Source organism: Vulpes lagopus, chromosome 3 (genome assembly GCF_018345385.1).
Source record: "Vulpes lagopus strain Blue_001 chromosome 3, ASM1834538v1, whole genome shotgun sequence".
Lineage (NCBI taxonomy): Eukaryota > Metazoa > Chordata > Mammalia > Carnivora > Canidae > Vulpes > Vulpes lagopus.
Window position 1 is genome coordinate 44200019 of NC_054826.1, and position 25526 is coordinate 44225544.

At 36.6% G+C, this 25526-nt stretch overlaps 1 protein-coding gene and 1 pseudogene across 14 annotated transcripts in view; one reads left to right on the forward strand and one right to left on the reverse strand.

The window, feature by feature from the left end:
- TENM2 (teneurin transmembrane protein 2) overlaps window positions 1-25526 on the forward strand; it is a 3550639-nt gene that overhangs the window by 2837696 nt on the left and 687417 nt on the right. The gene's annotated exons all lie outside the window — the stretch shown is intronic.
- LOC121486339 lies at window positions 20720-20958 on the reverse strand (annotated as a pseudogene).

Here is a 25526-nt window from a genome sequence, read left to right on the forward strand (position 1 = left end):
CCAGCAAGGAGCAGTTGGGGAAGTGCACATTTGAGCTTTAAAGTATTTTGGTATTCTCTGTAGCCAGTATGTGTCTGTGTTAGATTAGGTCTTATTGAGCAATGCATATCAAGATGCCTACACTTTAGATGCCCATATAACATCAAGCAAAGTGGTTATGAAACAGCAGGATCTCTGCAGGAAGCAAAGAGATATCTCAAATAGTACATAATCAAACCTGGAAAATGGTGCAACATCATCAGATGAATGCTTAGGTTTATATAATGTTTTTAGTTAATCTCTCCCTTGCTTGCCAGAAACACAGTCATTCATGTTCCTTCAGCAAGGCGTGGGAAGGTGAGATTTTATATGAGGATAATAATATGGAAAGTTGGCCCATTAGATCTATGGATGATGAAGCTAGAACTGTTATGAATAAAGGTAGATTCTTCTAGAGACAGATTGTTCTAGTTACAAAAAGGTGCCAGAGACCTCTGCAGAATAGAATCTGTGTTTCATCATTCTAGTGGTTTGACCATGATATAGGAGGCTTGGTTTCTGGGTGTGTGTTCTCTCTCTGCTTTGCCATGATCTACTCTATCTTTTCTCTACTTCATGGCATTTCTTACTCACCATTCCTTCCACATGACGTATTATGGTCTGTCTGATTTGTGTCTCAATTTGACCTCTTACCTTCAGTTCTAATTCTTAACTACTTAATTCTTTTCCTAACATGAATTCAAATTCCTGGAATACTGGCTTGATTAAGTTTTTTATTGTTAAAAAAAAAAAGAGTTGTTTATTGTTTGTTTTTGGTGCCATATCATGTTGCCATAAACTGCCTATAAATCAGGGCTCACCTCTAGGTGGTTAGCCAAGATTTGGTGTGATGGAAATGACACAATGGTCAAATAGGCAATAACATGGTCAAATAAAGCTGAGCATTACAGAAGGGTAGCAGGTGTTATAGACAATCATGTGCCATGATAGATAGATAGGTCTCAGAAATAAACAACATCCAGGCTATTCATAGCCAGAGACAAAGATTGCCAAAATTAATTTTCAGTATCTCAGATTAAGTGGTTTAAAATAAATCCATTGTTTGAGCCAGTAAAAAGCAAGTACTTCTGTATTCAAATATTTGATGTTTCTTTTTTTTGCCTTGGGTTAGGGTCAGTTGGTTTTATCTCTAGCACCTACACTCTCTAAAAGAGAAATATATAAATGAGACTCAAATTCTGAGTATTCTTGACTTTGAATAAACAGGCTGTGGTATGGCTAGAACTAGATGTGATAAAAGCCAATGAATTTATCCAGGAACTCTGGAGAAGCATTTATCATATATGTGGTATAGTGGGCATTAGTGAATCAAGCTTATCACTGGGTATGGTGGGTTTTTGGCACAGTCAAATATTGACATGGCATTTTAATATGCCTTCTGACCGGTTGCAGAAATCCTTATTATTTCATGAATTAGTTCCAGCAATGCAGACTCCATGTGTTTTTAGGGAGCTTTGGGCTCAGCATTAAAGAAAATATTGCTGTTGTGTTGGAGTGTGAAATTTATGCAGAATAGAGTCCAAATGTGACTTGGCCACCTGAGGCTTAGAAAGGTGTAAAAGTTAGCTAATGCAACACTTTATCAGTCAGCTCTTGCCTTATTGGAGTGTCTGTGATTGCTCTAAAAAAATTATCCTTAGAAAAAAAATTTTAATTGAAAAGCTTTACTCTATTTTTTCATATACCAAAAGAACATTGGTACACAATATTAATTCATAGTATTCTTTGACTGCTGGACTCCCCATATTAACCCTCAGTTTGGATAGCACAATCATGTTTTTCAAGTTTTCCTAACACTTTTCAAATCTTTCCAGTAAGTGGGTTAGGACATATTTTCTTGCATCTCTCTCTTCCCTTGAGAAAGTCACCAATTGAGTTGTTTCTGTACAATTTATTTTCATATCCTTACTCTTTAGTGTATTAGACACTACATATATCATGATGGAACCTTTTAATGGTTAAACATGAAATGACTTAAATGTTCTGGATAAGTTAATTTGCTTAGAAAAGGGTCCTGATTGGAGGTGGACCTAAAGCATTTCTTTTCATAGACTGAGGGCATATCCATACTTATTTTTTAACAAAAATGGGCATTCTACTAGTTGATCTCATAGTCAACCTTATTTTAGTGATCAAAAAGTAAGAATTAGAACTAAGATGGTCATGAAAGTTACGTGAAATGAACAATGAACCCAGAGTGAAAAGGTCTACATCTAACTCTGCCCTAATTGTGTCTATGACCTTGGGTGCCTCATTTTTCTCCCTGGGTCTAGTTTTCCCCTTTGTAAAATGAGGTCTATGGAGTTCTCAATCTCCAAGGATTATTTGCTTATATTATTTATTTCATACATGATGGGAAATACATTCCTTCTGGCATTTTATAAAGTCAGAATATAAAAATATAAATCTATCTGAAAGCCCAACTTTAAAGTAAGATAACAGTGTCCTGGCAGAGAACAAAAATAAACAAATTTCAGCTAGATCTATTCTGAGAGATAAAGCCTAGATTTGGAGGATGCCATGCCCTAGGAGGTAGGAGTTGTTGCTATGATGTCTTACTTTGTCCATTTTATCCAACAAAAATGTCTATGTCCTAATAAAAGATAAATGATTTCACTTGTGCAAATCTATAGGCATATATGAGCAAGTCGTGGTATATTAGTTTCCTAGAGCTGCCATAACAGAATACCACAACCTGGATGGCTTAAAACAACAGAAATTTATTTTTTCACGTTCTTCAGGCCAGAAATCTAAAATCAAGGTATCCATAGGGCATTTCTCCCTCTGAAGGCTCTATAAGAGGATCTGTTCCTTGACTCTTCCAGCTTCTGGAGGCTGTTGGCCTTCCTTGGCTTGCAACTACATCTCCCTCTGCTTCACCTTCACCAGCTTCTCTGTGTGTCTGTCTCTGCCTTTCTCATGTAAGGATACATGTGAGGGCCTTGAGGATCCAGCCCGATAATTCAGGATAAGCTTCTCTTCTCAAGATCACATTTAATCACCTCTTTTGCCTTTTGAGGCAACATCCACTATTTTACCATAAAAAATATATATATATTTGCAGGGTTGGGTAATTAAAACACAGACCTATATTTCCGGAGGCTACCATTCAGCCCATTACAGGTAACTGGTTATCATATGTTTCACTACTATGAGAACACCCATGCAGTATTGGATGATTATTGCACGTAGGAACACAGGTTCAGTGTTGGCAGATTTTCCAACTTTAAAAGAAAAACTAGAAGCCTGGATTTTATGTCTGTATGCTTATAAGTGAAATCCCCTGATACTTGATGTTGGCTCATTGGAGAAAAAGAGTCTACATGTGCCAAATGTAGACATGTACGGACCATATTCACTTCAAGAGCTGTGAGGATGTAATCTCAAAAAAAAAAAACAAACAGTAACATTTCCTTTGAAAGGTACTTTGTATGCCTATTCATTAACTCAACAAATATTTCTTTAGCACCTAATAGAATAATATTTATTTTTGATTGACCAAGAGAGACCTTGTTACTTTGAGAAAAGAACTCCCAAAATGCAACTCTCATAGTTCTTAGAAAGAAAAGAAAAAAAAAGCATCAGCTCCATATCTCCTTTTGGGGGATGTAACTTAGTACTCTGTGGCATTCACTGAGATCAACTGGGTTTCCTAATCCTGGAGTGAAGTTAATATTCAAACGCAAAATCTTAAATCTGATCTGGATCCTTGAGTACCTTGGAGATAACAGTGTCCCTAGGTTGCCTATTATCTTAAGTTTACTGGGTATTCATCTTGGCTATGTTAACTATGATTTTTTATAGATAATGATAGCAAAGCCATTCACGTTTCATGTAGACTTTCATTGCTATGGAGTCAGCATTGCTAAAATAGGCCAGCATGTTACAATGTCAAATCATTCAATTTCATTCATCATTGACAGCAAAGCTGTGTGTTTTATTTTTTAATACAGAGAAGAAAAGTTCTTGCAGGTGCCCAATCTGCCATCAATAGCTGTGAGAACTTACTCAAGTTCCCTCAGCTTTTTCATTAAAAAAATAGACATTAAACAGATATATCTTAAAAGTTTTCATCACAAGAAAACTATAACTATTTGTGAGATAATATGTTAATTAAACTTACTGTGATAATTCCCTCACAATATGCCCATATATCAAATCATTATGTTGTACACCTTAAATGTTGACAATATTATATGTCAATTATCTCAACAGAACTGAGGGAGAGGGGGAGAAAGAAAACAGAGATAATAAAAATAAATCTCTCCCAGAGTTGCTTTGAGAATTAAAGGGGTTAATGCATGCGAAGTGTTTAGAAAAAGTGCCTGGCACACAGTAAACACCTAATAATCACTAGCTGTGATTATTATTTTCATCAGGATCATTTTATTATCAAATAATGGTAACTGTCTATTATTCTATTTCCTTTCTCTATGGCAGTGCTTTTCAAAATATAATGCATGCCTAATTCATCTGGGGATCATGTTAAAATATAGATTCTGATTTGGTAAATCAACGTGGAGCCCAATTCTGTCTTTTCAACAAGCCCCCAGATAGGGTTGGTGCCGAGGATTTGAAGATTACACTTCAAGTAGCCCATGAAACTGCCTGCACATTACAATCATCTGAAAAGCTTTCAGAAAATACCAGTGTGTGGCCCCTTTCCCACCCACAGATCAACTAAATCAAAATCACTGGTGGTGGGAACCCAGACCATTGATATTTCTGTAATAGTTCCCCAAATGTCTTAGGTCAGGCTGCTATAACAAAATACTATAAACTGAGTGGCATATGAACAGCAGAAATTTATTTCTTATAATTCTGGAAGCTGAAGTCCAAGGTTAGGATATCAGCCCAGGTGGGCTCCAGTGAGAACCTTCCACCAGGTTGTAGACTGCTGACTTTCTGCATCCTCACATGAGGTAGGAGTGAGTTAGCTCTCTGGCTTTATCTGATAAGAGCCCTAATCCCATCCATAAGATTCCATTCCAATAGCCTAATTACCTCTCAAATTTTCCCCCTCCAAATATCATATTGGAATCAGGGTTTCAACATATGGATTTCAGAGAACATTCAGTACATAACACCAAGGGAATCTAATATGTGACCAGAGTTGAGAATCATTCTCTTATTATATAAAATTTTTCACACCCTCCCAAATAATGAGGTAAAAAGAAATGCCAGGGCTCTCTATTCTGAATTAAATCCTCATCCCACCTGGAGAAGGCTAGCAGCAAAAACAATAACACATCTGAAGTGGTGCCCAGGGCTAGTCTTGCAAGTGTCTAATGGGAAACACAATATTTTGGTATTTCCCAACCTGGTGCTGTTAACAAGAATCATCCCTTGTTTGTGTTTGTTAATCAGCTTGATGAGCAGTTTCTGTGTCGATCTTCCGAAACTGTGTTGGCCAGTTTCCAAATCAAGTGCATAAATTACACACTGCCCTCTCTTCAAGCTGCTCATCACCCTTTAGAATATCAGGAAGGATTTCCTTTGTGCAAATCTGTGTAAGTGGATTGCTTAGACTGGTACTTTGTGGGGGTTGATCTGACGTGACACCATAAAGTGTCACAATATTATGACACTGTGATGACATGCTTTAATGCTAAGGAGTAATATTTTGACCAATATCCAAATGTCAGTCTTTTTTTAGGTTAGATTCTCATATATAAGGGTGTTTCCTCAAGGAGTTATTTATAGGTCTTGAGCTTCCAAAGTACTAACCTAAGCACTCTATTCTAAGAACTAAGGGGTAACATATGGCTCAGCTCTACTGGGATTCGCTATCAAAAAGAATGCAAGAATATGCTGGTAATTCCTTAGGAAAAGATTCAGTAAAATCAGATTTCAAGAACATGGAAATCTCCATAGGGTCAACTCTCTATGTGAAAGACACCCTGGGACTTAGAGGACCAATTCTCTTTCTTCCATTTCTATATGAACTCATGGTAATTTCTCATGGGCTATCACCTTTTAGACTGAGATCCTTCTCTATTCTCGTCTCAGGAACTCTAATGTAGAAATCACCTTGGACCTGAAATTTCTACCAGACTATAGTTCTCTTTGAGAAGCATGAGGGGAAAATAGAGAAGAAAATAGTGAAACCTACTTATATTCCTTAGCAAATATTTTCAGTAGTTATATGACTTGACACTGTTAGAAGAGTATAGTTTGTATTATTTTTGTTAGTAGTATTAGATTTCAAGGTGTATCTGTTTGTATCTCCTAATTATAAGGTCATGGGTTGGGGAGTGAATGTGTGTTTCTGCATATTCAGAATGACCCACTCACCTAACAATGGAAAAAAGAACTGCCCAAGGAGTAGTAAATTTATTCATGGCCTTAAAAACAAGAAGAAAACATGAACAGTATCCAGTATTGGCATAACAGCTTCTCATGCCTTCTTGAGCGACAAAAAGATAGGTCTATTGGAGGAATCCAGAGTTTTAAAAAATACCAAAATAGATAAGTCAGTAAGTTAGGAACAGTGGGGTAACAGGGAGTCATCTCTAAAAAAATATCCAAGATGTGGATGCATACATTCAGATGACAATGTCAAAAACTCCCTATCTATGAAAGAAATAACACACACATACACATACACACACACACACACACACACACACACATACTCCCCCCCCACACACACACACACACATACCTAGAAAAGAAGAAAAGAAAGATGGAATATTCTGCAACAGATTGCTAACAGTGGGGTAGTGGGAATACGTGGTTGTGTATTTTTTAAATGTTTCATAACAAGCCTAGATTACTACTTATATAATCAGAAAACAACAAGAACAACTGTTGAATGCTTTGGAAGTGCAATTTATGTTTTTCTTCTTTTGGCTTGTTTGCACTTTGTGATTACTTCATAGTCAACGTTTATTGTTTTATAGTCTTCCTAAAAAGTTACTGTATAAATACCAACACACACAAAAAAACAAAAAACAAAAAACTTGAGAAACATAGAACTTCTCTGAGTCTCTGTCTTTAGGAAATTAGATATTCTTCTTTTTTATTCCTGTTCATTGGCTAATTGGTTGGCTTATGCCCTCTACCATGGATAATGCTTACTCTATTAGCATACATTTGGAGCTTTTATTTTCTAGAATAAATCTCAGTCAGTGTCTGTGGAAATCTGCTCCTGAAATGTTCACAGATCTGTCATGTAGAGAAGTAAGATCGTGGAATCTTGCTGAAATGTTTATGCAAATATTTCTGAGGGCATATGCTCTACCCTTAAATAACCCACAATACATCAGAAAAGCATAGAGTCCACATGCATTCAAATGTAATCAATCCTCTGTCTCCTGGCATTAAGAATGAACTCTCTGGGAATAAGATCTTTAATCAAGAGTCCTCCATTCTCCCCAGCAATCTCTCTTCCTATCTACCTCCCAACCCCCATATCTCAAATGTAAGGAGAGAATTATTGTTTACAAAGAAGAGCAACTGAAACTTTGCATTTCCCCATAGAAAAAATCATTCTTGAACTTAACTTTTTTTGGTATATTTTTTATTGGAGTTTGATTTGCCTTTTTGAGGCAAAAAGGATATATCTGAATTACTACATAGGCCTATGTGCACAGGCAAGCCCAAATGTTTGTGTTTACTAAGCCTAAAGATCCAACAAAGAACAGTAACCCCCCCTAAAAAAAGAAACTCAGCAGACACTCATCATAAATTACATGTACAGAATATCAAATATTTGGATGATTGAAATCCCATGTTATGAATTTTCCCTTTTTCCTACAGTTTTATGACAGCCTTTAACATCTACCATTTTATTTTCCATGTTTTGCATTTCGTAGACTCTCAATATCTGTGCTGCTCCCTCTGTTTGGATTGCTCTACCCCTTGTCTCACTTGGTAAACTGTTGCTAATACCTCAAAGACAGATGAAAATGGCTCCTTTTCTCTTAGAGAATTCCTCTACCCCCATGATGGAAAGGGACACTTACTCACCTATGACCTCATAATATTTTCTACACTTCTGCTGTTATTTTCTCATTGAATAAATTATTTGTGCCTTATGAATCGTTGGTTCAGAATTCTGAGAGGGTGGAAACCATGAACACTTGTACTTCTACCATAGCACAGAGTAGGCATTTAGTAAATGTTTTTGAACAAAAGTTTAATCTTATAACATAGTGTTAGGGGGTCCTTGCTCTGATAAGAAGAAAACAAATGAAGTTTATCTTTAGTGTACAAAAGGGTTGCTCTGCCCTATCAAAATGATTGCATCAAGTCACCTTCTACCTCTTCTGAAACCTCCAGAGAAATTCCATCCCTTCAGGTGGGGGGAGAGGAAGAGTAAAACAGTTTGAATGCAAGTCTATTAAATATCTTTTTCCAGTTTTATTGAGCAGTACTTGACACACACTATTTTATAAGTTTAAGATGCACAGCCTGATGATTTGATTAACGTTTATCAGGAAATGATGACAATAAGCTCAGCTAACATCCACCTTCTCATATAAGCACAATAAACATAGAAAAAAGAGAAAAAGGGAAAAAAATCTTCTTATGATGAGAGCTCTTAGGATTTACTCTATTCACAGCTTCCCTAGATATCATACAGCAGTCTTAGCTACAGTCATTGTGTTGTACATTACATCCCTGGTGCTAATTTATCTTGTAACTAGAAGTTTATACCTTTTCACTAAATACTTGTTTAAATTTATTTTTTATTGGTGTTCAATTTACCAACATACAGAATAACCCCCAATGCCCGTCACCCATTCACTCCCACCCCTCGCCCTCCTCCCTTTCTACCACCCCTAGTTTGTTTCCCAGAGTTAGGAGTCTTTATGTTCTGTCTCCCTTTCTGATATTTCCCACACATTTCTTCTCCCTTCCCTTATATTCCCTTTCAGTATTATTTATATTCCCCAAATGAATGAGAACATATGTTTGTCCTTCTCCAATTGACTTACTTCACTCAGAATAATACCCTCCAGTTCTATCCACGTTGAAGCAAATACTTTTTTATAAGTTCATACAAAGTATTTAGCATTTACTTTGATAGCTGTACAAAATCAGTCTTCTGACAATTTTTTTTATTTAGATAAACTTCAGTAATTAAAGCGTCCAGTGAAATTCTGACAATTTGGAGGGTTGTGAATTAGGAAGCAATGTAGAATGATGCAATGTGACAGGAGTATGCAATAATTGGAAATGTATTCATCTTAGATAAGAAAGGTCATTGCTTCCCAGTTCCACTACCTCATTTGGAAGTCAAAATGGACTGCAAAAATATCATGGGTTAGGCATGAGTGCAGTTTAGTTGAGTATCCTGCCTCTTGCTGCCAAGAGGAGAGGGGTATTGGAGAATACAGCATGGGCACTACATTCAGAATCCTAGTTTTGTGACTTATGAATTATATTAACTAAGCTAAATTTCTTAGTCTGAGTGTGCATAATTTCATCTTTAAATTTGAGTTACAATAATACCTATTTTAGAAGTTTGTTGAGGGGATTAAATGAAATTGTGCATGCATAAATCTTACTGTAATATCTGGCACATACTAAGCCACCTGGGATTTATTTATTTTTTCAATTTATCATTTTTTTAAGATTGTATTTATTTATTCATGAGAGACATAGAGAGGCAGAGACATAGGCAGAGGGAGAAGCAGGCTCCCCATGGGGAGTCCAATGCAGAATTCAATCCAGAACCCCAGGATCACAATCTGAGCCAAAGGCAGACATGCAACCACTGAGCTACCCAGGTGCCCCACCACCTGGGATTTAAATCTCTGTCTGTCTAGTTGTTTAAATGGACAAAATTATTTATCTTTACTGAATTTCATTCTACAAATCCATCATACACTATATGGTACTTACCAAAAAAATATGATGACATTTATTAAGTGCCCAGCATTTGTAGCTGCTCAATCAATGACTGATAATACTATGTATTAAAATAATCTCTATTGAACTCATTGAAATGAATTGCTGTAAGCTCTTCATATTCTTGTCTCTTCTTAATGTATGTGTGTAGAAATATCTTAGCCCAATTTTTGCTGTCCTTTGTTACCAACAACTATCTTCAGGCTTTTTAAAAGTCTGTATTACATATTTCCATATGGTTTTTCTTGAATTTTTGTTTTTTGGGGGTTTGTTTGTTTGTTTTGTTTTGTTTTGTTTTGTTTTGTTTTTTTGAGTAAGTATAGTGGGAGTGACTGAAGAAGAAGGATTAAAAATAGGAGAAATATTTCTCTAACAGTATACTTTATACCTGTATCTAACAATGGTAAAGACAGTAAGATAGCCTGGTCCTAACTTGACTTGACTCATCTGGAGAACTCTGTTCTCTTCTGCATATAGGATTATATGTAGTAAGTGTTGGTAACTGAGTGAATGAACAAAGATCTATATTTGTTCAATTTCAGAAGTCAAAATCTGAGGTGGAGAAAAAGCAAATCAGTCAGCAATTGTTTCTGTTTAATCACTGCCCCTTGCCTTCTGAGCCAAACTCTTGGCCCTACTGCAGAACAATTACTCTGAAGTCCCTATTCTAGTTTTCACATTTATAAATAAAGAAATTGAGCATGATCTTCAGGAGTTTCTTTAAACTTGAAAAATTTATAGTATTATGACTTTAAGCAATGCTGCCATAATTAGAACTCATTCCCGTGATTCCTGGTTTAGAATCATCTCTTTTACATTATATCTTACTGTATTCATTCACCTTCTGTACTTAGGAGAACCTTCATGTCTTTCATAGAGTTTCCAGCCTACCGCTTAAGCCCAGGGTTTCCAAACACATGAAGTAAATACAGAGGGAGAGGTGCGATGAAGGGTAGTTTTGATTGGGGGAACCTTTTAAAAAGTGCATTGACAGGTACGATCATACTAAGAATTGATGAGGTTCTGTTGATTGGAACAGAAATAAGTGACTAACTGGCTAGCTTATAAAGGTACAATTGAATCACAGATTTAAAGTTAAATTTTCCTAATACTGAAATAGATTTTCTTAGACCTTGTAAACTCTAAAATATCTGTTGTGATGATCAAAAATACAAGTGACAGAAGTTACAGCCTCCACAGAGCCCTGCTTTGGCTCAGTATTTGTTGGTCCTCTGAAAATATCCCAGCATGTTTGAAACCGATGAGTGGACCAGAGAAGAAGGAATGGCTGCTCTTCCCAAATTAAATGCATTGAAGTATAGTTTGTTTGTCACCGACTTTATCACAAACAAAAATCTTTTATGTTCCTTGACCATGTTTTTTAGAATAATCCTCCGTACTAAGCAATGTACCTATAGCATCATTGCTTGAAGTATGATCTGCAGATCAATTATTTCTATAATATTTCTCAATTTATTTCTAAATGTCTATAATTTCTATTTTATTTCTATGTCAGATTGGAAACTTTTTAAAAAATTAGTTCACACACATAATTTGAGAAACAATGCTCTACAAGGAATAAAATTTAAAAATCAGGAGTAAGAGTGAGGAATGAAACTGGAAAGGCCTGCCTGCGTGTTTACATGTGAATATCTGTGTATAAGAGCAGGGCTCGTGCAAACAGCTTCAGGGCACTCTTTATCTAGTTTTGACTGTCACACCCTTGAGCTTAATATTTCACTTCCAGTATCTCTGTCTCTGTCTCTTTCTCTTCCCCCATTATGTCTTTTAATCCTCAAGGAATTCTGGGTGATGGGTGCTATAAAAAAATTTTCTTTTTGGCCCAAAGAGGATTTTCTCACAATAGGGCAGTTATCAGAAGAAAGGCCTGATTTAACTTTTTACTCTGAGTGCATCAATCCCATGTTGTCAAAATGGGCACGTGATCCATAAGCAAAGCTCCCTCCCAATCATGCCAACTGGGAGCAATCCGCCTTGCTCAAGAGTCCCATTCAGGTAGGTGGAGGCCAGGGCACCGCAGCGCTGTTGAAAATGACAGATTTATAGTCCTGTCCCTGCCTTGCGTTTCAGTGGGGAAGCACGGCTTCTCTTCCAGCAAGCGGACTTAGATGTCTGTTTGCTGCTGCCCTCAAATGTGAGCACTGCTGGTGATGCACGTCACAAATGGAAGTAATATCATTTGAAGTAGTCCGGCTAGAAGCCCAGGAGCAATCTAACTGCATTAACTCCCCTGTCTGAGTGGAGAAGGCTGAAGAGGGTACATGGCTCGGCTGAGCTGATGTGAAGAAAACAGAGCAGCAGTACACAAGTCCATGACTGCAAGGAGCGTGGGAGCCTAAAGAGGTTTCACTTACTGCCTTCAAATAAATGACACCGGAGTATCACAGGACACCTAATAGTCTGTTAGCAAACCTTAGTGAACATTAGAAGTGGTTTCCTTTATTTTTGAGGGCTTTCTGATGTTTTTGTTCCCCCTTCCTACATCTTCAAGCTTGGGTGACAACTGCTTTATGCACAAGAATACCCTTTTGTATTTTTACTGATGATTTCAAAGCACTGGGCAAGAATTCTAGGCTTCCTTTATATTGTTTTCAAAAACTACAGTATATGACTTTTATTAGAAAAAGAAAATAAGGTTCAAAGTCATTAGGATTTTCTGCCCCACGTTTTGTAATAAATAATGGCCCAACAAGTTATCTTGTAAGAGTTATCAGAACTCAGGTACTTGGCTCTCTGTATTTGGACTCCAGTAAACCTCATTACCCAGCACTTTGTCTTTTCATAGCCTTGTTTGTGCTGTGAGTTAGATCACATTTCCTAGTTATGGTGGGAAATAGAGTACCTCTCCACCAATATCTTTCATTTATTTAGCACACTTTTACTTAGAACTGTCTTCAAACAGTTCAAGAGCCCTTAAGCTGCACTGAATGTTTTGTGTCATTCACTCTCATGGCCACAACTTGAGGTCAGAGCTGACATTCTCCCCATTTGCAGGTAAGGAAACTGAATACTTAAAAATGTAATAATTTCACTAAGATCTAAGAACCATGAAAGTTGTTTCTTGTCTCTATAAGACATTAAAAGTTTTATTAATTAATATGACATATGAAATGTTCAGTTTCAACTAATGGGAATTGAAATATATATATGCAAAAACATATATAGTCATATGTGTATGCATATGTTGTATATGTATGTTTATATATATATATCCTCTAAGGAAATGGCAGATAATCTAGTCTAGACAATGCAAGAAAGGTAAGATATGGAGACGATGTCCCTAACTTTCCTAAAGTATTTGTCCAGTAGGAAGATAAAACATATATCCAGAAAATGAATGTGCAAACTAGAATATGATAGGAGATGAAGTCTGAGGTCTTCCTCCCAAACTTAAAGTTCTATGACTTCTGATGAGGAATAATCAAGGAAAGCTTTCTGAAGGAGATGAAATATGAATAGAGATGAAAGACCTCGATTGTTCAAGATGGGAAACTAGAGGGTTACCAGGAGATGAAACAGGGAAACAAGAAATGGGAATATTCAGAGAAAATATGAATTGAGTAGAATATGTACACAATGGGAATCGATATGAGTTAAAACAAAATAATCGCTGGGAATCAGAAAATCAACAACCTGGAAAAATAAGCCAATACACTTGTAGGAATGAAGTTTCCTGAACTTGCAGGAACAACATTCTGTTGTTTTAGGAAGATTTGTGATGGTCTTGAGTACAGTGAATTATGGCTGAGGCTTTGGAAAGACACTGCAGGCAGAGAAACCAGCCTAGTAGCTATGGCTCTTGTACAGCATATACTAGGATAGAATGCATAGATAGAAAGGAAAATTCAAAGAAAATTCAGTAGGAGTCAAATCAACAAAAATCAACAGCATGGTTTAGGAGTGACACATGCTGGTTCTTAATTAGTTTCAAAACGTGCTCCATCATTTGCCTGATTTGAATTCTTAGATGACTATTGAACCTCTCAGAAATCTCGGAGGCTCAAAGCCTTCAGGATGGGTCTCTATATGTGTTTAAGGAAGGACACATCTAGAACATGATAGGCAAACAAGGATAACAATTCAAGGCCTAAATAACCCAAAATGTCACCTTACCAGCAATGTCAAAATGTTGATAGAAACACTATAGGTATTTACCAAGTGTCGAATGAGGAACATATACATCGCTTAGATGTAATTTCTCGGGGGCTAAGAATATTCATTAGGGACTGTGATATAGTACTTTGCTGGATAGAGAGAGAAAAATAAAATAGACATTCCAGGTGAGAGTGCCAGTAGGAGCCAGGCTTGGAGACAAGAATATTCCTTGTATATTTCACAGGGCAGGAAACCCACTTTAATGGGCTATAAGAAGATAAAACTCCAAAGGAAGATTGGGACCAGACTAGAAATGCCTTTGAATTTGCAGATTTAACAAATAGAATTAAAGGATACCCAGTTAAATTTGAATTTCATGTAAATAACAAGTAATTTTTGGCATAGTTTGTCCCAAGCAAAATTACTGTTTATCTGAAATTCAAATTTAACTAGGTATCCTATATTTTATCTGGCAGCCCTACCTTGAATGCCATGAGAAAGCAATTGGATTTGATTTTCAGTAAGAACCATTTGAAGGGTATTTGAGCAATAGTGTGACATGATGAAACAATTTTTAGGATAATTAATTTGGTGTGCAGGATAGAGGAGAGACTGTCTATAAGAAGAATAGCTATGGTGGTCTAGGGATAATACAGATAAGAGCTGATGAGACTTCCTGTCCTCCCACCTTCTCGTAAACCTTGTTTCTCTGCCCCCCTCTCTCTCCTGTCCTTCCTACTCCTATTGTAATATCTACTTTTGCAGAACACCTGAAGACCTAAGCAAGAGTCCCTTGAACGCAACGTTCTCTGTGTCCTCACAGAAAAGATTAAAGTTTCTCCTTAATATGATTCCTTTCCTTTTTTGTCTTCATATTTTGCACAATTAGAAGCATGTTGTTAACATGGCTATTCTAGGTTAAATTAAATTATCACTCCTCTGAGATGAAAATAATCATCAATTTCCTTTTTAAACCAAGATATAGACTCTTAAGATCCAAGTTCAGATGACTTCCCAGTCTCCTTTTTGGCTTATACCAATGCCCTCTGGATGTGCCTTTTCAGAAGGTTCTAGTGAGAGGCCCAAGGGGTCTACAACATAAATTGCTGACCATTTTTGAGAAGATTCTCTACTCATTTAGCACTAGCCACTGTCTCGAGTGGGTAGGTAGGATTATCCAGGCTCCTCAATATACGTTGATTTACATATATTCTGAAATGATGACCACAGTAGCTTCAGCTACTTCTGTCTTCTCATGTAGATACAATAAAAATAAAAGAAGAATAAACATCTCTCCTTGTGATGAGAACACTTAGGATTTACTCTCTTAAAAACTTCCCTATATATCACATGGTTAGCTATAATCATCATGCTCTACATTATATCCTCGGTACTTACCTTATAACTGGAAGTTCGCACCTTTTGACCACCTTCCTCCAATACTTCCTCCCCCTACCCCCACCCCTGCATCTGGTAACCGAAAATCTGATCTCTTTTTCTATGATTTCTTTTTCTTTTAGATTACATATATAAATGAGATCATAGAGTATCTGTCTTTGTTGGATTTATTTCACTATTTCACTTATTTAATGCCTTTAGGGTCTATTCATGTTGTTGCAAATGGTAGAGTTTTCTCATTTTAATGGCTAAATAATATTCCATTTTATATCTGTATCTATATCTATATATAATCACAACTTATTTATTCATTCATCAATGAACTGTTAAGTAGTTTCCATATCTAGTGTATCATAAATAATGCCATGAACATGGGCGTAACAGATAGCTTCTTGAATTCATCCCTTCTCTACCTTTGAATATATACCCTGAAGTGGAATTTCTCAGTCATATAGTAGTTCTTTTTTACTTTTTTTGGGATCTTCCATACTATTTTCCTAGTGGTTATACCAATTTAAAATCACACTAACAGTGCACATTTCTCCATATTCATGCCAGCATTTATTTTACACTTGTGTTTTTGTGATTACCATTCTAATAGGCATGACATATCTCCTTGTGGTTTTACTTTTCATTTCTCTAATAACTAATGATCATCAGCATCTTTTCATGTATCTGTTGGCCTTTTGTACATCTTCTTTGAAGAAACTTATTCAGGTCCTTTGCCCGTTTTTTTTTTTTTTTTTTTCCATTGGGTTATTTGTTTTTTTGCTATTGTTTGTATGAATTATTTATGTTTTTGACATTAACCCCTTATCAAATATATGGTTCACATATATTGTTTCCTATTCTGTAGGTTGTCTTTCATTTTGTTGATGGTTTCTTTTGTGTGTAGAAGTTTTTTAGTTTGGTGTAATTCAGCTTGTTTATTTTTTATTTTATTCCTTGTTCTTTATGTGTCATATCAAAAAAAAAAAATCATTACCAAGACCTATGTTAAGGAGCTTTGTTCCAATGTTTTCCTCCTAAAGTTCCATGTTTTCAAGTCTTACATTAAGTTTTTAATCCATTTGGAGTTAATTTTTATGAGTGGTAGGAGATATGGATCCAGTTTCATCTTTTACATGTGAATATCCAATTATCCCAGCACTATTTTTTTAAAGGACTCCTTTTTCCCCATTGACTACACTTGTCTGTCTTGTGAAATATTGTTTGACCATACTTACTTGGGTTTATTTTGGGGATCTCAATTCTGTTCCATTGATCTATTTGTTTTATGTAAGAACCATACTGTTTTAATGACTATAGCTTTATAACAGAGCTTAAAATCAAGAAATATGACATCCCCTGCTATGTCCTTTCTCAAGATTTCTTTGGTAATTCAGGGTCTTTTGTGGTTCCATATAAATTTTAGGATTTTTTTAAGATTTCTTTTATTTGGGCATCTCAGGTGGCTCAGCAGTTTAGCGCCGCCTTCAGCCCAGGGTGTGATCCTGGAGATCCGGGATCGAGTCCTGTGTCAGACTCCCTGCATGGAGCCTGCTTCTGCTTGTGTCTGTGCCCCTCTCTCTCTCTCTCTCTCTCTCTCTCTCTCTCTCTCTGTCTCATGAATAAATAAATAAAATCTTTAAAAAATTTTTTTCATTTATTTGTTTGAGAGAAAGAGCGAGCAAGTGAGCACAAGCAGGAAGGAGAGGGAGAGAGAATCTGAATCAGTCTCTGTGCTGAATGAACCTGAAGCCTGATGCAAGACTCAATCCCATGACCAAGAGATCACTATCTGAGCCAAAACCAAGAGTCAGATACTCCACTAAATGAGCCACACAGGCACCCCAGAAGTGTTTTCTACTTGTAAAAAATTCCACTGGAATCTTGATAGGGCTGTATTGAATCTACAGATGGCCTTCAGTAGTATTGACATTTTAACAATATTAATTATTCTAATCTATGAACAGGGATACTTTTCCATTTATTTGTGTCTTTTTCTATTTTTTTCTATCAATGTCTTGTATTTTTCTTTAAATTTATTAGTTGGCATTTTATTGGTTTTGATGGCATAGTAAATGGGATTCTTTTTTGTTTCCTTTTCAGAAATTTTGTTGTTAATGTATAGAATTGTTATTAATACTTACATATTAATTTTGTATCTTGGAATTTTACTGAATTCAATGATTGGATCTAACAATTTTTTTATTGAGTTTTTAGGATTTTCTGTATATAAAATCATGTCACCTGCGAATAGAGACAATTTTATTTTTTAATTTTATCTTTGATTTCTTTTTCATGTCTGATTGGTCTTGCTAGGACTTCCAATACTGTGTTGAATAGGAGAGGCACCTTTGTTTAGTTCCTGATCGTGGAGGAAAAGCTTTCATCCTTTCTCCACCTAGTATGATGTTAGTTGTAGGCCTACCATATATGGACTTTATTATATTGGGATAAATTCCTTCTCTGCTAATTTGTTAAGAGATTTTATCACAAATAGATATTGAATTTTGTCAAATGTTCTTTTCTGCATCTATTGAGGTGATCATATGATTTTCTTTCATTCTATTAATGTGATGTATCACACTGATTGATTTGCATATGTTAAACCATTCTTGGATCCCAGGGACAAATCCTGGTTGATTATGGTGAATGATCCCTTCATGTGCTGCTGACTTCAGTTTTCTATAGTTTATTGAGAATTTTTGCATCTATATTTATCAGAGATATTGGCCTGATATATAATATATAATATGGTTTTCTAGTAGTGTCTTTTTCTGGTTTTGGTATCAGGATAATGCTGACCTTGTAAAATGGGTTTGGGAGTGTTTTCTTCTCTTTAAGTTTTTTTGTTTTTTGGGTTTTTTTTGGGGGGGGGTTATTTGGAAGGGCCTAATAAATATTGGTGTTAAACTTTCTTTAAATTTTTGGTAAAGCTCACCAGTGAAGCCATCTAGTCCTGGGTTTCTCTTGATTAGGAGATTTTTAATACTGATTCAATCTCCCTAGTAGCAATTTGCCTATTCAGGTATTCTATTTCTTTTTCACTTAGTCTTGCTAAGTCTAATGTTTCTAAGAATTTTTCTACTTATCCTAGGTTATTCAGCTTTTTGGTGTATAGTTGTTAGTAGTAGACTCATAATCCTTTGAATTTTTGTGGTATCAGCTGTAATGTTTTTCTATTTATAATTTTATTTATTTGAACACTTTCTCTTTTTTCCTTCGTTAGTCTAGCTAAGGGTTTGTCAATTTTATCTTTTCAAAGAACCGGCTCTTAATTTGGTTAATCTTTTCCATTGCTTTTCTGCTTTCTATTTCATTTATTTCTACTCTATTCTTAATTCTTTCCTTTCTTTTGCTACCTTTGGGTTCAGTCTGTTCTTCTTTTTCTGGTTCCTTAAGTTATAGATTTAGGTTGTTTATTTGGTATAATTGGCTAAATGCAGGCATTTAGCTATGACCTCCTCTCCTAGAAATGCTTTTGCTACATTCCATAAGTACTGGTATGTTGTGTTTTTATTCGTTTGTCTCAAGAAACATTTTTATTTTCCTTTCATTTCTTCTTTGATTAATTTATTGTTCAAGAGGCTGTTGTTTAATTTCCTCTTGTTACTGATTTCTAGTTTTATGCCATTGTAGTCAGAGAAGATAGTTGGTATGATTTTAGCATTGTTAGATTTGCCAACTTTTGTGGCCCAACACATGGTCTGTCCTAGAAAATGTTCCATGTGCAGTTGAGAAGAATACATTTTGTATTATCATTGGAGAGAATGTTCGGTATATGTCTCTTAGGTCCATTTAGTCTATAATGTTGTTCCGGGTTCCCCTCTTTGCTGTTCTTTTGCATCTCCAAGGGCAGCATGAATACAGGCATAGTTCAGATATATTATGGTTTCAGTTCTGGACCATAGCAATAAAGTGAATATCACAATAAAAGAAGTCAAATGAAGTTTTTGGTTTCCTAGTGCATATAAAAGTATGTTTATACTATATTGTAGTCTATTAAGAGTGTAATAACATCATGCCTAAACAATTTGCGTACCTTAATTTAAAAATATTCCTAGAAAATGCTAACCATCATCTGAGCTTTCAGCAAGTCATAGTCTTTTTGCTGGTGAATGGTTTTGCCTTGATGTTGATGTTGATAGTTGTTGACTGATCAGGGTGGTGGTTGCTGAAGGTCAGAGTGTCTGTGGCAATTTTTAAAAATAAGACAACAATGAAATTTGCTGCATTGATTGACTCTTCCTTTCACGAGCGATTTCTCTGTAGCATGTAATGCTGTTTGATCACATTTTACCCACAGTAGAACTTCTTTCAAAATTGGAGTCAATCCTCTCAAACCTGCCTCTGCTTTATCAGCTAAGTTTATGTGATATTCTAACTGCTTTGTTGTCACTTCAACAATTTCCACAGCATCTTCACCAGGAGTAGATGCCATCTCAAGAAACACTCTCTTTGCTCATTCATAAGAAGCAACTCCTTATCTGTTCAAGTTTTATCATGAGAGTGCAGCAGCAATTCAGTCCCATCCTCAGACTCCACTTCTAATTCTAGTTCTCTTGCTGTTTGTACCACATGTTCAGTTACTTCCTCCACTGAAGTCCTGAACCCCTCAAAGTCATCCATGAAGATTGGAATCAACTTTTTCCAAAGTTCTGTTCATATTGATGTTTTGCCCTCTTCCCATGAGACACAATTTTTTTTTAAATGGGAAGTGTCATTTTATTATTACTCATGTAAGCATTTGATGCCAAAGAAACAAATGTAATTTTACAAACTCAGAATGTTTGCAAGTACATGAAACTTCCATTTTATTGTAGTTTTCTATCACACTACCTCAAATGCATTTCTTTACAACTATTCTAGCATAGCTCCTCTTGAATTATTTTAGTTATCCTTAACATGTGACTGCCAAATACTTTGAATCTAAAATGAACAATTAAAATGTTAATGATTAACTTTTAGATGACTGGAGTGAGAAATAAAGCCATCAGGTGATGGTTGGGACCATTAATTTTCAATAAGAAACTTTGTTGAAATGTTTCTTCTGATGCAGTAGTTATAAATTAGACTTTTCAAAAAACAAAGTCAGAACAAAAGTATAATAAAAGAAGCTTCTGCAACTTAAGCCTCCCATAGTCCTAAACCTCTGAGAGAAGCAAGGCACAGTACCTTTCCTGCAAATTAAGTGGGTTTCCAGTATTTCTGTGTGGTTGAGCTTTCAGAGACAGACACTCAATACATATCATTTATATATATATATATATATATATATATATATATATATATATATACACACACTATCTTGGCCCTGGTTATATTAATTATATCTGAAGAGTTTAACACCCATCTACATCCAAAGGTGGAACAACACAGAAAATGGCATCGTAATCAGCCTAAGCAGACTGCAAAAGCACAGGCTGACTGTGCTAGTGCAGCCCTGTGGCAAGGCTTCTTCCACAGAGACTGAGTAGAACAGACCTGCTAAAGAGATCAGCAGAATAAGGGCAATGTAGGAAGAGACAGAAACAATCTTCTCCCCAACTTACTGATTGCCATTCTGACTTTTTAAAAGGTAAGCAGTACTAGGAAAGTTAAGTTCTGTGTGTTGTTTTTTGTTTGTTTGTTTTTTCGGAGAGAGAGAGCGAGCTTGAGCGGGGTGGGGGAGGCACATAGAGGAAGAGGGAAAGAGAGAATCTTAAGCAGGCTCCACACTCAGCATGGAGGCTCGACCTCACAACCCTGAGATCATGACCTGAGCCGAAATCCAGTCACATTCTTAAGTGACTGAGCCACCAGGGGCCCCTTTGGTGTTGTTTTTAATTATGATCTGGTGCTGCCCCATTTCTTCTTATTATTTTGATGTGTCATCCTAGTTGCCTGCAGTATCATATTAGGATCCCCATTAATAATTGGAAAAGCTATTTCCAACTTGTCATTAATCAACTCAGTTGTCGATGCTTCATATCTGAGCGGCTTTTTGGAGAGCAGGCACACCAGGAATTCAAGCAGCACCAGGTCAAAGGCACGGGACGGGTCCTCCATCCTCCCACTCTTGTCTGCCCACTGCCACCATCCCGACACATGAAGGCACCTGTGGGTGGGCAACCACGCACAGTGGCACCTCTGTACCCTGAAGCCCTAAGGTGGGAGCCAGCAGCATGCTCTGCTCAGCATGGTGTGGCAACCCATGACCACACTGCCTGGCACCCTCAGCCACCCACGGGGCTTCAACAACAAATAGTCTTAATGCATCCAGAATGATGAAATCCTTTCCAAAATGTTTTTGATTGACTTTGCCCAGATCCATCCGAAGAATCACTATGGCAGCTATAGCCGTATAAAATGTATTTCTCAAATAATAAGACTTGATGGGATGCCTGGATGGCTCAGCGGTTAAGCTCTGCTTTCATCTCAGGACGTGATCCTGGAGTTCAGGGATTGAGTCCCACATCGTGTCCCACATGAGGCTCCCAACATGGAACCTGCTTCTCCCTCTACCTGTCTCTTTGCCTCTCTCTCTCTCTCTCTCTCTCTCTCTGTGTGTGTGTGTGTCTCTAATGAATAAATAAATAAAATCTTTAAAAAAATGTAAGACTTGAAAATTGAAATTTCTCCTTGATCCATGGGGTGCACAATGGATGTTGTGTCAGCAGGCATGAAAAGAACATTGATCTCATTGTACACCTCCATCACAGCTCTTGGGTGACCAATTGCATTGTCAATGAGTGGTAATATTTTCAAAGGAATCTTTTTCTCTAAGTAGGTCTCAACAGTGGGCTTAAAAGATTCAGTAAAGTGGGGTGCCATGGTGGCTAGGTCAGTTAAGCATCTGTCTTCGGCTCAGGTCATGATCCCAAGATCCTGGGATAGAGCCCCGAGTCAGGCTCCCTGCTCAGTGAGGAGTCTGCTTCTCCCTCTCTCATTCCCTCTCCCCCTTCCCCTTGCTCATACTCTCACTCTCTTGGTCTCTCTCTCAGATAAACAAATTGTTTTTTTAAAAATTCAGTAAACTAAATTGTAAACAGATGTGCTGTCATCCAGACTTTGTTATTCCGTGTAAAGTACAAGCAGGGTAGATTTAGTATAATTCTTAAGAGCCCATGAATTTCCTGAATGGTAAATGAGCACTGGTTTCAACTTAAGATCTCCAACTACTTTAGCCCCTAACAAGACAGCCAGCCTGTCCTTTGAGGCTTTGAAACCAGGCACTGGCTTCTCTATAGCTATGAAAGTCCTAGATGGCATCGTCTTCCAAAAGAAGGCTGTTTCATCTACATTGAAAATCTGTTGTTCAGTGTAACCACCTTCATTACTTATCGTGGCCACATCTTCTGGAGAACTTGCTGCAGCTTCTACATCAGTACTTGCTGCTTCATCTTTCATTTTTATGTTATGGAGACAGCTTCTTCTTTTAAACCTCACGACCCAAACTTCTAGCTTTGCTTCTGCAGCTTCCTTACCTCCCTCACCCTGTATATAATTAAAGACAGTTAGGGCCTTGCTCTGGATTAAGCTTTGTCTTGAGAGCATATTGTGGCTGCTTTGACCTTCCATCCAGACCACTAAAACTTTCTGCATATCAGCAACAAGGCGGTTTCACTTTCTTATCACTCATGTGTTCACTAGAATAGCACTTTTAATTGCCTTCAAGAGTTTTTCCTTTGCATTCATCACTTAACTGTTTGGCATAGGAGGCCCAGCTTTTGGCCTATCTTGGCTTTTGATGTGCCTTCTTCACTAAGCTTAATCATTTCCAGCTTTCTATTTAAAATGAGAGATGCATGACTCTTCCTTCTACTTCAACACTTAGAGGCCATCATAAGATTATTAATCAGCCTAATTTCAATATTGTGTCTTAGGGAATAGGGAAGCCCAAAGGGAGAGAGAGAGAAAGAGAGAAAGGAGCTTGTCAGTGGAAGAGTCAGAACACACAATATGTATTAAGTTCACCATCTCATATGGGCATGGTTTGTGGTGCCCCTAAACAATTATAATAATAACATCAAAGATCCCTAATTACAGATCACTGTAACAAATATAATAATAATGAAAATGTTTGAAATATTATAAGAATTACCAAAATATGAAGCAGATACCATTGGGAAAATGGTGCCAATAGACTTGCTTGACTCAGGGTTGCCACAACCCTTAGATTTATAAAAAATGATAATGATAAAATGTGAAAGAGGACAGAGGTCTGTGAGTTAGGAAATGTGGGGTACATTTTATTTTAACGTGGGTCTAGGAAAGAAAAAGAACTCATCAGGTACTTGACCTAAGACCTCAGACCAGCCCCTGTAGTTGGTTTAGCTGTAAACTTTATAAGCTGTCTGTTTGACTCAAGATCACATGCACAGCCCCATCACAAAGGTCAGCATGCTATATGTGCCAAGTAAATACTGTTGAGAGAATGGATTGAAATGATTTAAAGTTTTATGAGCTAGATTTCTTCATCTGTAAAACGTAGGCAGCAGTGTTGTCAGGAATAAATGAGATGGTACGTAAGTATATGCATTACAGTGCCAGTCACATGATGATAACAATCTCATCATCATCTTCTAGTATCACCTCTGTCAATGTGTGCTTAACTATCATTTCAAATTATTATATCAATAGTTAGATTTTTTATGAAATAAAAAATGGAAAGTTCTAAGGATAGGTTGACTCAGAGTAGAGAAATGGGAGCCTCATCCATCAGGAAAAATATGGTTTTCTCAGAATGATGATGATTCGTCTTTTTGAAAAACAAAAAAAACAAGACCTTATGAAAAGGCCACCACATTCTACCTCTGACACTCAGTGTGTACTTCTATAAGCTCTTACTAGCTCTCATAACCTCTGTCTTCTTCCATCCTCCTGGGTACGTTTCAAAGATTAAAATCATAGGTGATCCTTGGGGAAATGTGTAATTGTAACCCAGATGGGTTTCGTTAGGATAGAATGTATAAGGATGAAGGTTACAAATGAAATAGATTTTACTAAGGAATGGGATACAATTGGACAACAGGCAATTCACACTTTAACATACCTTCTGGATATATATATATATATATATATATATATATATATATTTACATATATATTTAAATATATATATATATATTTACATATATATTTAAATATATATGCATATATTTCCATATGTAGAAAAATAAGTGGTAATAACAAAACCATGATATCTGAACTATAAAACAGTCGGCTGACACTTTAATGGAGGAGGAAAACTTTTCAAATATTTCAGAGTGTAGGATACTGTAAGTAATGGAAAGTTTCACATGAAGAGGCAATATTTACAGTCAAACTTGTCACTCTGTGTCCCAGTTGCCTCATCAGCAAAATGGGACAATTGGACCTAACCTAGCTAGTGCATAGATTTTTTTGCAAATTGCTTCCAAGTGAGTATCAAAGAATCTCTGATCCTTTAAGACACCAAACACCATAGGTAAAAGAAAAACAAGGTTGAGAACACATGTATGGTTTGGAAGGTAATTTTAAATAATTGAGATGTATATATCCTCCATTTTTGAAATAAGGTTCAGAATTCAGCTGGAATTACAAGTCTCATCAGATACTTTGAACTTGATACAATTTAAATAGGCTAGTTGGAGCAAGATACAGAAGATTGTGCATTTCCCGGGTTCAGCTAGTTGTCAGCCTGCTGGATTGACTGGTGATGTCTTGATTGGGTATGATTCCCCTTGACTCATTTTTCTGTTGTTGGTAATTAAAAGCTGTCTAGTTTTATTCTCATTTAATCATAAGTGAAAGGGTAGTGTCTGCCAGACTTTTCCTATTCATTTGGTGTTTGCAACACTGCTGAGCCTTGAGATCACGAATTTTAAGCTGAAGATCCTGATAACTGAGTATCAATGCAGATGGTGTATTGGTGTTTTGCATCTGGGAGCTGATAATCAATCTCCAAGCTAATTGGAATACAATCCCCAGTGCAAATGGATAAATTGACATATATGATCTATCTTCTCATTCCAGCTTTGAAAAGCAGAAACCTGTGTGTAGATAGAAAACATTGTCTATAGGGATACCTGGGTGGCTCAGCGGTTAAGCGTCTGCCTTGGGCTCCGGGCATGATCCTGGAGACCTGGGATCGAGTCTCACATTGGGCT